The sequence below is a fragment of the Elgaria multicarinata genome, chromosome 21, assembly GCF_023053635.1.
Source record: "Elgaria multicarinata webbii isolate HBS135686 ecotype San Diego chromosome 21, rElgMul1.1.pri, whole genome shotgun sequence".
Taxonomy (NCBI): domain Eukaryota; kingdom Metazoa; phylum Chordata; class Lepidosauria; order Squamata; family Anguidae; genus Elgaria; species Elgaria multicarinata.
Genome location: NC_086191.1, coordinates 8,324,466 through 8,336,100, shown reverse-complemented (window position 1 = coordinate 8,336,100; position 11,635 = coordinate 8,324,466). Strand labels below are relative to the sequence as shown.

The 11,635-nt window shown below is 49.4% G+C and overlaps 1 protein-coding gene across 1 annotated transcript in view; it reads left to right on the top strand.

The window, feature by feature from the left end:
• SLC27A3 (solute carrier family 27 member 3) overlaps window positions 1–11,635 on the top strand; it is a 270,600-nt gene that overhangs the window by 64,616 nt on the left and 194,349 nt on the right. The window lies entirely within an intron of this gene.

The following is an 11,635-nucleotide window of genomic DNA, read 5'->3' as shown; positions in this document are numbered from 1 at the left end:
AAACCACGAAATTGGCCACTGAGCGCCAGGCGCTCCGTCCCAAATCTAAACCCCGACACTGCGGTGTGTGACGTGGCAACGAGCAAGCGCCCGGGCATGCGCAGAGTGCCTTTCTCTTGCCTGCCCAAACGTATCTGGGCCTGCACGCCGTTGCACTCAGAGCAGCTGAACACCAGCACCTCCTTTCTCGGACCCACTTTCCTCTTTTTGGGGCTCCGCAAACTCCCAGCGTGCCTCTGGCTTCTGGGAGGAGAAGCATCGCTACTCTAAAAAGCCGAGGGGAGCAGAATTCTGCGGGGGAACATCATGAAACGTGGCTCTCGTAGGCCAGGGAAAGAACGCACTGACCTGCGTACACAACCAGTTTGCCAATTGGCACCTGGTTGGTGGTCCGTCCAATAAAAGGATGTTCTGTCAGGTAACTGGTATCAGTGTCTCAAAAGGCAGCGGATGCTGCGTTGCTGGACCGCCAGGGTTTTCAGGCCCGGGGACCCCCACATTCCACCTCGGCCTCAGCACCACCCATAGGCCCTGCCTCGGGGGGACCTTATCTGTGACCTCAAAAGGGGCTGACCCATTCAGACGTGAGCGGTGGGGGAACAAAGGCCATTTAGACCGAGCCTGATAGAAATACCTTAAGCTTTGTTCCTGCGGACGCCTCTCCTGCCAGGTTTCCGCCTGTCCGTCTCTCCTCTTTCTCTCTCTTCTTTAGTTTCTCCGCTCTTTCACAAAAGAAACGGCACAGCCAGGCGGCCGGAGGCGGTGCAGGACCCCGCGTTGCTCTTCTGACACGCGTGACCTCAAAACCCGCCTCCTGTCGGATACTCTCCGTGTGCTCATGGGGGGGAAAAACAACCCTCAACCAAAAGTTTTGTGTACAAAAAAAAATGAGAGTCCCGTTAAGTAGATGTATCCTGATACTTTTCTGTCCTCCTTTTCACCCTAGTTTCTTCTCTAGGAACCATAACCAAAATACCCTCTTCCCCCACCAAAAATATGAAAAAAAGAAATACCCCACCCTTTTTTCTTTTTGATTATTTTAGTGCTTTAGGCAAAAATGATGTTTTTCTCCTAGTTGATCTTTTCCCACCTCCCTTTGATAGAAAGTGTCTCCCAAAGAGCGGAGGCACGCACAGTGGTTCGGCGGAGCAGCTTAGGCAAACGCCAACAGCAAAGGGGAGAGAGGTTCCAACGTTGCCCACTCAAAAGGGAGCCCAGCCCGTTCCCCCTCCAGGGTTGGGTTTCAAATCGCCACATCGCTCTAAAAGTAACCAAAGGTACGTTCAAAAACCAATAACGGCCGTAGCTAACGTTCAAAGATGCCCCTCGGTGGCGAACTTCTGGCCACGTGGACGGAAGACACGTCTCTGCCACACAGATGTACTGCATGGTTTTAAGAAACCCCACGGATGACGCAACTTGTGTCCCCGTGGCTCGGCTAACAGCCCCTGATGCAGTGCCCTCTAAATCTGGGCTTAAATTTCTGGAAGTCAAGAAACGGAAGGCCAAGTTAGCCATTTCCTGTGGCCAAACCCAACCCCAGAACCCACGACCGGCCCCAAAGGTGCCGTTGAAGCAGAATGTTGATTAAAGGCTCATTGGCCACGGTTAACGCCAAAGTACCCGGGCCCCCAACCCTTTAGGGCATTCAATTTCTGACACTCATCCTTGTGAACCATCCAAATAGCTTCAGCAGTTGGGCAGTACAAAAATTAATTAAATAACTCTGCATCATTAAGCCACCTGCAAGATGTCCCTAAAAAAATATCTCCCGGGGAAACACCTTACCGGCTTTGTTCTGTTCTCACACCAGTCTTAAAATTCATTGCTTCTTGTCCAGTTGTCGCCAGAGGCCACGTCGAACAAAAGATCCCCAAACCGTAATACCTTCTAAAATATTGGGGGGAAATCCTTACTTCCCCCGGGGGTCAAACACACAAAGCCCGGCCCCCTTAAATTTCCCCCATCGGCGCCTGAGCTGGTGCATTTATGCTCAGAAGTCTCATTGGTTTCAGTGGAATTTTTACCGCTGGTATAAATGTGCACAGGATCCAATGTTCTTACAAAGTTTAGCTCCCATTCAATGCCCCACTGGGCCACCATCTTCCTTCTTCCGTTGCCCAACGGCTGCTTGACTTGTGAGTCACTCGCTATATTCTGCCGAAATCTACCTTGCAGGAACAAATGGCCGTTTGCCCTTGAAAGCTGCGTTGACTAAACAGCTGCAAAGGTTTGACAAATTCACCATTAGCATGGCAAATTTGCAAGACATCTGCTCAAGCGTTCCCCCTTAGTTTTAAGTTAGCCCAGCAAACAGCCATTTCTTACAGGAGATCCACAAGCAGCCCGCATTGAGTTATTAAGTACACAAAAATCTCTATACTCTGCTTTTTAAATATAACAACCTGTGGCCATATAAGACTACAGATCTCTAACAGTCATTTCCAAAGTATTTTAGCTTGCACACCAAACTAGCTCCTGTAGACCTGTCCAAAAACCCCAGCATCAATTTTGGGACCTATTTAAAATGGGGAAGGTTTTATTCCATCGGGCACCAAGAAGCTTTAGGATGCCAGCACAATGATAGCTAGATACATCCAAGCAACATGGCTTTGCATGGCTTTTATAGACGAAACCCACAACATCATGCTTTATTTAAAAGACGAAAGCCAGGACACGATGTTTCTCTCTCCAGTGGGGAGCTGCACATTCATGATAGATCAGGGGTGCAGAAACTTTTTCCGCTTGGGGGTGGAATTCCGTTTCGGAGCCCTTGAGCGCCACACTCCAGCGGTGGACGAGATGGAAGGCAAAGAGGGGAAGGAATGAAAAGTGAAAGAGGAGGCACCAGAATACAACCTATTTTAAGCTTAAAGCACTTAGGGCAGGCTTAGAGAACAAGTCACATGTGGTTCTACTGCCCAGATCAGGGCCTGGTTGAGAACTAGGAAGGGATAGAGCCTCCATCTCCTATATAACCTTTCGGTCTGTGCTGAAGCAACAGCCTACTTGGAGCTCCAAGCTTTTAGGAGGAAATAGTTTTGGTGGGTTTTTTTTTTGCCTGCCTTTTGTACTTCTGAAAGCATCAGGGTCTCCTGTTGGCCTGCCAATACTTCCTTTCTTGTTCCTGGGAGGTGCCGTTTTGGCGACATAAATATCAGCGTTCAGAGGGCCGGGATCGGGAGCAGATCAGTGGTGGAATATACCATGGAGATGACACAAAGGTGTATTTTAGGCAGCACAAACCAAAAAACAGAGAAAAGGAACAGCACGCAGAATAGAAGTGGCTCCTCGTCACAAGTGCTCCCTTGGTTTACGGGGGATTCTCTCAAACCCACCATTTCAGTCAACAGGCCCTTGTGGTGAGACTATATCCTATAAAGTAAAAAAAACCCACCAAAATAAAGGTTCAGAAGACATCCATAATTTCTCCCATTAGTTTAAGCAGTTGCAGGTTAAGTCAACTGCCTCTAAATGGGACAACAGATAGCCTTTGCCCATATGCCATTCATCAACCATAAATCGACTGGAAATTTAACTTCTGGACATGCACACTAGCACCCACAGGCTGCAATCTACCTTCCGTTCCTTGGAAATAAGCCCCACTGTGAAATCATTGGGACTTCTTTCTGAGTAAACGTGTTTATAGGATCAGGTTGTCAGAGAATCTGGAATCGACACCTTGAGTACTGAACTGTCTCCCTTACAACTCCAGGCTTAAAATAAAACATGAAAACAGCTCCCACCTTATTGAAAAGCATCCATCCCAAAATGGAAGCACAACATGTCCTCCAGGTGTGCAAAAAACCTGCATTGCAAGAACAGCCCGTTCAACAAATGTCTATCTCAAATTACAGTTGTTGAAAAACTACCTCTGTGCAATAAAATGCTAATGGATAGAGCTTCCAAAATAAGGACATTTCAGGAAATGTATATCACAAAATATAAACACTTTCCCATGGTTTACTAACGAAAATTCTGTTGTATCAAAATAAATAGTAGTTCTACAACAAAAAACACGCAGGGAATCTTTTTTCCTGCTTTTAAAAACACGTTTACATTGAGAGTTACTTTAGAAAATCCCTTTATCTGCAGCAGCCTCAGATAGAATAACACAAAATAGAGCCGAGATTTCTCCATCTATCTCCCAAATTAAAAACTTGCTGATCGATTAGTCTATAAAAATGTTCTACTTGATTAACCGACCAAACATTGCAGCCCTAAACATCTATTTTAAGACAAGGTCTTCTTCCTTCTGAAAATCTGGAGGGTTAGGATTAAGGCGGGCTTCTTCTAGTTCATGAAAAATCAACCTTTTTTCAACTATTGTTATAAATATATCAACCCACCTACTATTTCCCCGCTAGCTTTAGCAGAGAAATCCAGAGAAGTTAGTCTAAAAAACGGTACTACCAAAGAGAAACAGTAGCCACTTTGGATCTTTTTTTAAAACACCTGTTTACGCACGAAAAGGTTAGCCGTTTATGGCTTAAATAAAAAAAGGGGGGGGGAACACAAGTCAGGTTTTATTTTAAAGCTTGTCTGCCTGCAGGCGATTCTAGCTCGCCGCAGGTGATTACACAAGTAGCTATTTGCAAATCCACTTACGTTCCGACATAAAGATGTTCTTTTACTCGGTTGCCCTTCTACATTTTACTACCTTGTGAATCTCTCCCCCGTGAATCCTCGCCAAACCAGAACTGATGGGAAAAGGACACCGGCCACCTCCTACCCAAAATTGTTGCTTTGGACCCATACTTGGAGAGGGAGAGAGAAATCCCAAATTAAACAGCTCCTACAAAGATGTGAACTCCTTTTAACAGTAACTTCTAGTTCAGCCTTGCTCATTCTGGCATCCATTGGATGTAACTGAACTCCCAGTATTCCCCAGCTAGTAAAAGAGATTGATGTTTTGACCTGAAACAACACACACAGACTGGGTTTAAAGAAAATGTCCTTTGTCTTCTGATATTTAACACACTCTGAGGACCTCTCTCCCCATGGCCTCTTTCTGTGGCCATAATACATACCAATGAGATTGTAATGGCTGAGATTAGCCTCAACGCCAATTTTTGAGCCCAGCCTCCGCTCCGGATGAACCACTGTGAATAGACCTATCTATTAAGGAAAAAAACAAACACGGCTAGTACCAATGAGACGAGGAAATGCTTTTGAACCTAAAGAAATTGTTTTAAAATGTGTGTTTTGTGAAACAAAGAAACCAGCTTTAAGAAGCCGCGGCCAGGGTCCGCCCGAAAGATTAATTATTGGAGAAGGGAGAATTCCTTGCCGCGGAAAAGCTAACATCCTATACAAGAGAGAGAGTACGGGCACCGAAGGGTGATGGAAAAGAAAATCTGGGATCACTGGAACAAATGGATTTGAGGGAGGAGTTGGAGAGAGAATTGGTGTCTGACCCAGAAGGAACCCAAAGTGTCTCCATCGCCATTGTAAAAACCCAGTGTGTACAAACAGAAAATCACTCATGGTTTTGAAATTCTGCAGTGACTGTGCATGTTTCTAATAAAGGCCACCGAGGAATAAGAGGGCTAATCAAACCCCACAATTTGAGTTGCTATGTTTTGTGCGGGGAGGCTGCCAAAACGTTTTCTTCCCCAATTTGGTTTGCAAAACTTCCAATTCTAGCGTTTGCTCCTAGTTTTAGATCCTGATGGGAGGGTTTAGATCCTGGTAATTCCTGTTGTTCAAGGAGAGCGAACTCTTAAGGGTCAAGAAAAAGAAGCCTTCCATTTTGAAAAAGGACAATTCAAAACTAGTGAGTTCCCCCGCCCCCAGAACACATGTGAATTTTGTTTCCTCTTTTTTAAGCGATTAAAAAAAGGGTGGGGTGGGTTTAGGGAGGGGAGATAAACCCTCCCCCTTTTCGTCCCCACCTCATGGCCCAATTCAAGCAGAAACAGCCACTGAGTTTCAAAACCTTGCAGTGTTGATGTCCGGAAATCTTTCTTGCCTTGTGTTGAAAATTAAAAACAGTGGAAAAGATGACTCTGGCGTATATCCGTTTCTTTGGGGGAAGGGCGTCGTGAAACCGTTCTGTTACAGAATAATCAACAGAATTGACATAGGGGTGGAATTTGAAACAATACGTGGAAAGAAATGTGAAGTTACAGCATTTGTGCCTTGGGAGTTTGAGCCCATCATCACACACACTACGGACCCTCTGAATGCCCTAGAGCCACGCCAATTCAGCACGCCAAATTCCTGAAACCCCCTTCTAGCAATTTCCCAGGTTGGACCATGCAAACGCTGCCTCTCCTTGGCCAGCAGCTCATGTATTAGGGATACAGCTTCCAAATCCTCCCAAGTCCCTTTAGTTAGAGAGCTTTTGAACCCCGAATTTAACACCTGCCATAGGGATGGAACTACCCTGCATGCGGAAAGTCCCAGGTACACCTCTGGTTCAAGATATCGGGTAGCAGAGCTGGAGACGTCGCTTCAAGGCCTTGTGGAGCCATCATTACTAGGTGAGACGACAGCCTGGCAAAGTTTTGGTGACCTTCCTTGGAATGGCGTTCACTCTTCCAACACGGTCATTCCAGGCGGTTAATGGTGCTAGGAGCTGGTCTTTGCCACCGACGCGGCTACTCAAGAAGGGTGGGTGGGTGGCGACAGCAGAGAGGAGAAACTTGGGGCGGGCGGGCTCCCGGCCCTTTCGCTCTTGCCGCCATAGGTACACCTGTCATTTTAGACATTTTAAGCCCTGGCTCTGAGAGAACACCAACACCACCAAAGACAGCAAATCCAAACCGTCAGCCACATCAAAATGTATAAACCATTCCTTTCTTTATTAAACATAGCTTGCAAGTGATAAATATTACAAAGGTTTTTTTTTTAATCTTTTCTCCAAAAATTAGCTTATTATTATTATTATTATTTTTAATCAGGTCACTGCATAATCAATTGGCAATATTTAAACAGCTTTTTTTTCTTCTTCTTCTCCTTTTAAACCAGATTCGAAAACACAATGCAAAAAATAAAAATAAAAAGCCCTCTTTAAATTGTGCAAAAGGCCTGGTTTCCCACTGGGGGCCTCTCCCCTTGCTCTCTGAAACTTACGCTCCCCCTCCAAAAAAACCCCAAACTCACACCCTCCTCCTGCAACAGAAGGTCCCTAGTGAGAAGACAGAGGGATTGAAGGCGGGAGAGGAAGGCTAGCGAAGATGTTTGTGGGAGCGAAGGAGCAGAGACCTCGCTCTGAGTGAGAGCTGGCCACGTCCTCATGGCGGGTCCTTGGTCCCCTGGTGATCATCTCGAAGGGGACATCCCTCCACCCTTGACCTTAAGGACAAGCGGGTGCTGGAGAACATCCTGCCCCTATAAAATAGCAGCCATGGCACAATCCCACCACTGTTCCCCGAACAGCAGGATCGCAGACATCCGTGCAAGAGCTTATGTTTCCCTCCAAAGGAAGCTGGGGGGGGGGGCCAAGGCCTTTCAGGTCCATGATGGAAGGTCAAGTGTGGAGAAGAACCAGGTAGGAAGTGGTGGCTGGCTCCTTTGAGCCACAGAGAGACGTCCCCATGAGCAGCGGCCTGCTTAGGCGTCAAGGCCTACGCTAGAGCAAGGGAGGCAGGGCTGGAACAGGAGGCTTAGGGAGGGCACCTGGAGCGAAAGAGTCAACGCTTTCTCCCGGCTGAAGCCAAACACGCCAAAGGCGGCGAAGGGTATCGGACATTGTTGTGCTGGAGAAGTTTTGTGGTCTTTACTAACGGGCAGGGCCCCCTGAATGCCTGCTCTAATGACAAGAATAGGAATGACGAGGGATGGATTGGACCCCACGCCGGACGCCTTTTCAGCATTCAAGGACTGGAGATTGGGGACTGAAGATATAAACACACACGCACACACCACCCCAGGAGCACAGATCAGATGCAACATTAGGCGTTGGAGAAAGCATTTTGGGGGCGGGACAGGGGCTCTTGGCTATCATCAAGTGCTTAGCGGCTTTGGTTAGGTTCGCTTTGGGAAGTGTGGCTGTGGGGAAGGGGCACGGATCATTACGTGAACTCCCCGGGCTGTTCGTACAGACCGTTCGGTAAAAGACAAATCCGGCTCCAGGCAGAACACGTTCTTCAACGCGCTGCAACCGTGTACGCTCGGTTGTTCCACGCCAGCTTCGTTGAAGATGGAAACCTGGCGTTGGGAGGGTTTAAAAGAAAAAAAAACCCCGACACTGATCTGGTGAGAGGGCTGTTGAGGTACGCCAGAGGAAGCCACGGGGGGGGGGGGGGGAGGGGGCTGCACCAAAAAGCGCACAAAACGGAGCTCCTCTTGAGTACAATTGTCACAATGACGAGAAGCTTGACTTTAACCCCCCCTGAAAAGTACAAGATCTGAGCTCGAGAATTCAAAGTGCTACTCCAGGTGCCTGACTTGGCACCAAAGAGAAACGAATCTGCCTTGGGGACGGAGGGGAGGCTTTGATGCCTTTTTAGTCAGTGGACAACGCAGGATGTCTCACAACTAAGGGCCGACAGCGAGGAGGGCACCAAGAAGGGCTGCAGCACACGGTGCGAATGGATTGCCTAGGCCCCTTTGTAGAATCCCCCCCCCCCAATAATAATAATGGGGTCTATTTCAAAGCAGGACTCAGCATGCGTTAAAGAATAGAGGAAGGGCACCCACGCGAAACCCTTGATTCATGGGTAGGCGACAGGCAAAGATGGAACTCTTCAAGGCCTGCTAGCTATGGAGACGGCTCAGGACGTGCAAGAGGTCCGTCTTCCGACTTCCAGATTTGACGGGCGTTTAAATGGCGTTTCTCACGCCCGACGGGTATCCAAAGGAGAGGAGCCAACCGCCTCTCCGAAGCAGCCCAGGGTGATTTCGTTCCCGTGGCCGTTGAAGCTGGCAGCAGCTTGAATCGGACGTCCAAACACTGCGGTGATGGGCTCTGAAACTTGTTTCAGCATCACGGGGAGTGTTCAGGGTTGGCGCTGATGATGGACGAAGGGGTTTAGCGGTTCAACGCATAGATTATGCCCAACGTGAATAGCAAGATATAGGCAGATGTTGGCTGTCTGTTGATGGCCACGAGAGAGAGAGACTTGGTTCCTTTTTAAACACACCCACACACAAGCAGAGGCTATTAGCAGCCCAAATCCTGAGTGCATATCAGGATAGGCGGGGTTTTGGAAGTTCCGGGATATCTCAGGAGCTGCATCGACATGACATTTCAAGATCTTTCTACACCTTTGATTTCCCCCTGGATTGTCCCCAAATGATGCACAGGGGATCCCAGGAGCAGGCAGGGACGATTCCTCCTTTCCCCTGGGATTTCTGGGACTGTTTTTCCCCGTGAGCCGGGGGTGATCCTGAGGACCGCAAGCGGTGTGGGTCCCAGCCTGGCTTTTCCCCTCCTCCCCGCAAGCAGCAGTGGTCAGCAGAGGGAAGGAGCCGGGCTGGGGGCAGTCCAGGGACATCAAGGGGGGGGGGGAGCGGAGTTGGGGCTTGTGGTTTTTAAACTTACTTTTGGCTGGAGCGTAGGTGTGCTCTGCTAGCGGCCGCGACAGGCGCAACGTCCCTCTTCGCTTCCGGGACGTGGCGCGGCCGTCTGGATGCAGGGCGACGATCCCGGAAGCCGGAAATCCCGGGATCGCCTCCCCTGCGTCCCTCTACACCCTTCGGTGTAGAAAGGGCCTCAGCCTGGAGGGAAGGGAGACGGGGAGACGCCGAGAGAGAGCGAAGGAATGAGAGGCAGAAGAAGCCGCAGCCAGAAGAAGCCGTGACGGAGAGAAGGTGGTGGTGTGTGGTTGACAGAAGACACCGCACGCAGCGGGGGGCGGGGTGTGTGTGTGTCCCCTCTGGAAAACCCCACACCTCTCCCCGGGAGAAGGGGGGAGTCAATTTGCCAGCTTACCAGGTTCGGATCTAGCCCGCTTGCCCGACGGAGCTTATGCTGAACACCGAAAGAAACGGACATCGTCCCGAAGCTAAAGCAATTCATTAAAAACAGTGCAAATATATATACAGTTTAATAGTATGATTAATACTAATACTTGTCTTGCTCACCCCCTGCCTGGGGAGGGGGGAGGGAGGGGGAGTTTCACCTCCCTCGGACACCAACTAGTGCTCGAGGAGGCGATCTGGGGTCTCTGGACTCCATCAAGGCTGCGGGTGCGGGCAGCATCTCATTTCTGAGACAGGAGGAAGAAAAGGCACCTCGCTGGGCAGGAAGAAAGTGGGGGTGTTTTTAAGGACGGCTACTACCAAGTTCATTTCAGCTTTTGAGGGGAGGGGGCTGGGGGGGTGGAGTGTGTGACATGAGCTGCATAGCCTCCCCCCCCCCAAATTTCCAGGAAACCGCCTTTTGCACATTTTAATGTCATACACAAAGAAGTTCACACTACAAAAGGACGTTAACAACTCTCACAATATTCATGGCTAAGCTGTCTGTTCTTTTTCTCCCCCCACCCCACCCGTTGTTTTGTTTTCTCTACACAATGTACAATTTCCGGTTATTTGTCGGAGGGTTTTTCTCCCCCTCCCCATTTCCGCCCCCCTTCATGGTTTTTTGTGTTTTTTTAAACGTGTCAAGAAATAGCTTATATACAACGAAGGAGTCCTTGTTATAACGTTTCGGGTAGCAAGTATTGTTAAGCAAAGAAGATCCCGTCCGGAAGAGGGAGCGAAAGAACGGGGGGGGGGGGGGAGAGGGAGAAAAGATTGGGGGGGGAACGGAGGCGGGGAAGGAAACACGAGTTATGCTTCTTATTTTCCTGGAGGGAACACAGTAAAAAATAAAATGAAAAAAGAGTAAAACAGCGTCAACCACAAAGCATCTACGACTAAGCTGTAAAAGAAAGGCAAAACGGAAGCTGAGAAAGGAAAACCCTTTAATTCTGTACCATTTTATAAAATTTATTTAAAGGATGATTTTCTATATCACATCCCAAAATGCCGAGGGAGGGAAGTGGGGGGTGGGTGGGGGAGGCGGAAGGAGAGAGAGAGAGGTCTTCCGTGTGGGTTTGGGGGAAGGAGGGTCAGTCGGGAAGGAGGATTAAAATGACGAGGAAGGCTGGAGGTGGGGCCCACCACGGACAAAGCCCTGCATGCCGGAGGTGGGGCGTTGCTGTGAATGCAGAAGGGCAACACTGACGGGGACACCCGCCTCTGGGCTCCCCCAGAACAATGCCCACCTCTTGGAAGAAGCCGGAAAGGGCCTCGATCCTGCTGCACACGGTTCCAAACGGAGGGCGATCATGGCAGCAATCCTGAGTGGGCAAGGGAGGGCTGCCCTGCATGCACCTTCCCCTGCCCGCCCCAGATCTGTCCCCCCCCAATCTCCCACACCGGCACGGTGTGCGGCACGACCCACTTCAAAGCTGGCGTAGGGGTAAAACAACGGCTTCCCTGGATCAATGCTACCTGCACAGGGATGGGGGAGCCGGGGACGTTTCCGTGGTGGCCCCGCGAATCATGGCTGATCCACCCCCATCTTCACCAGCAGGTGAGCAACCTCAACGGTGGCACGGGAGGGAGGGGGGCATCGCTTTGCGAATTCCTCTCGGCCAATTGTTCGGGGGGGGGAAGGGGGAAGTGGTTCCGACAGACGTTACGGAACGGATTTCTGGCTAGCTGATCCCAAACTGCAACCTTCAGGAGTCGGGGGGTG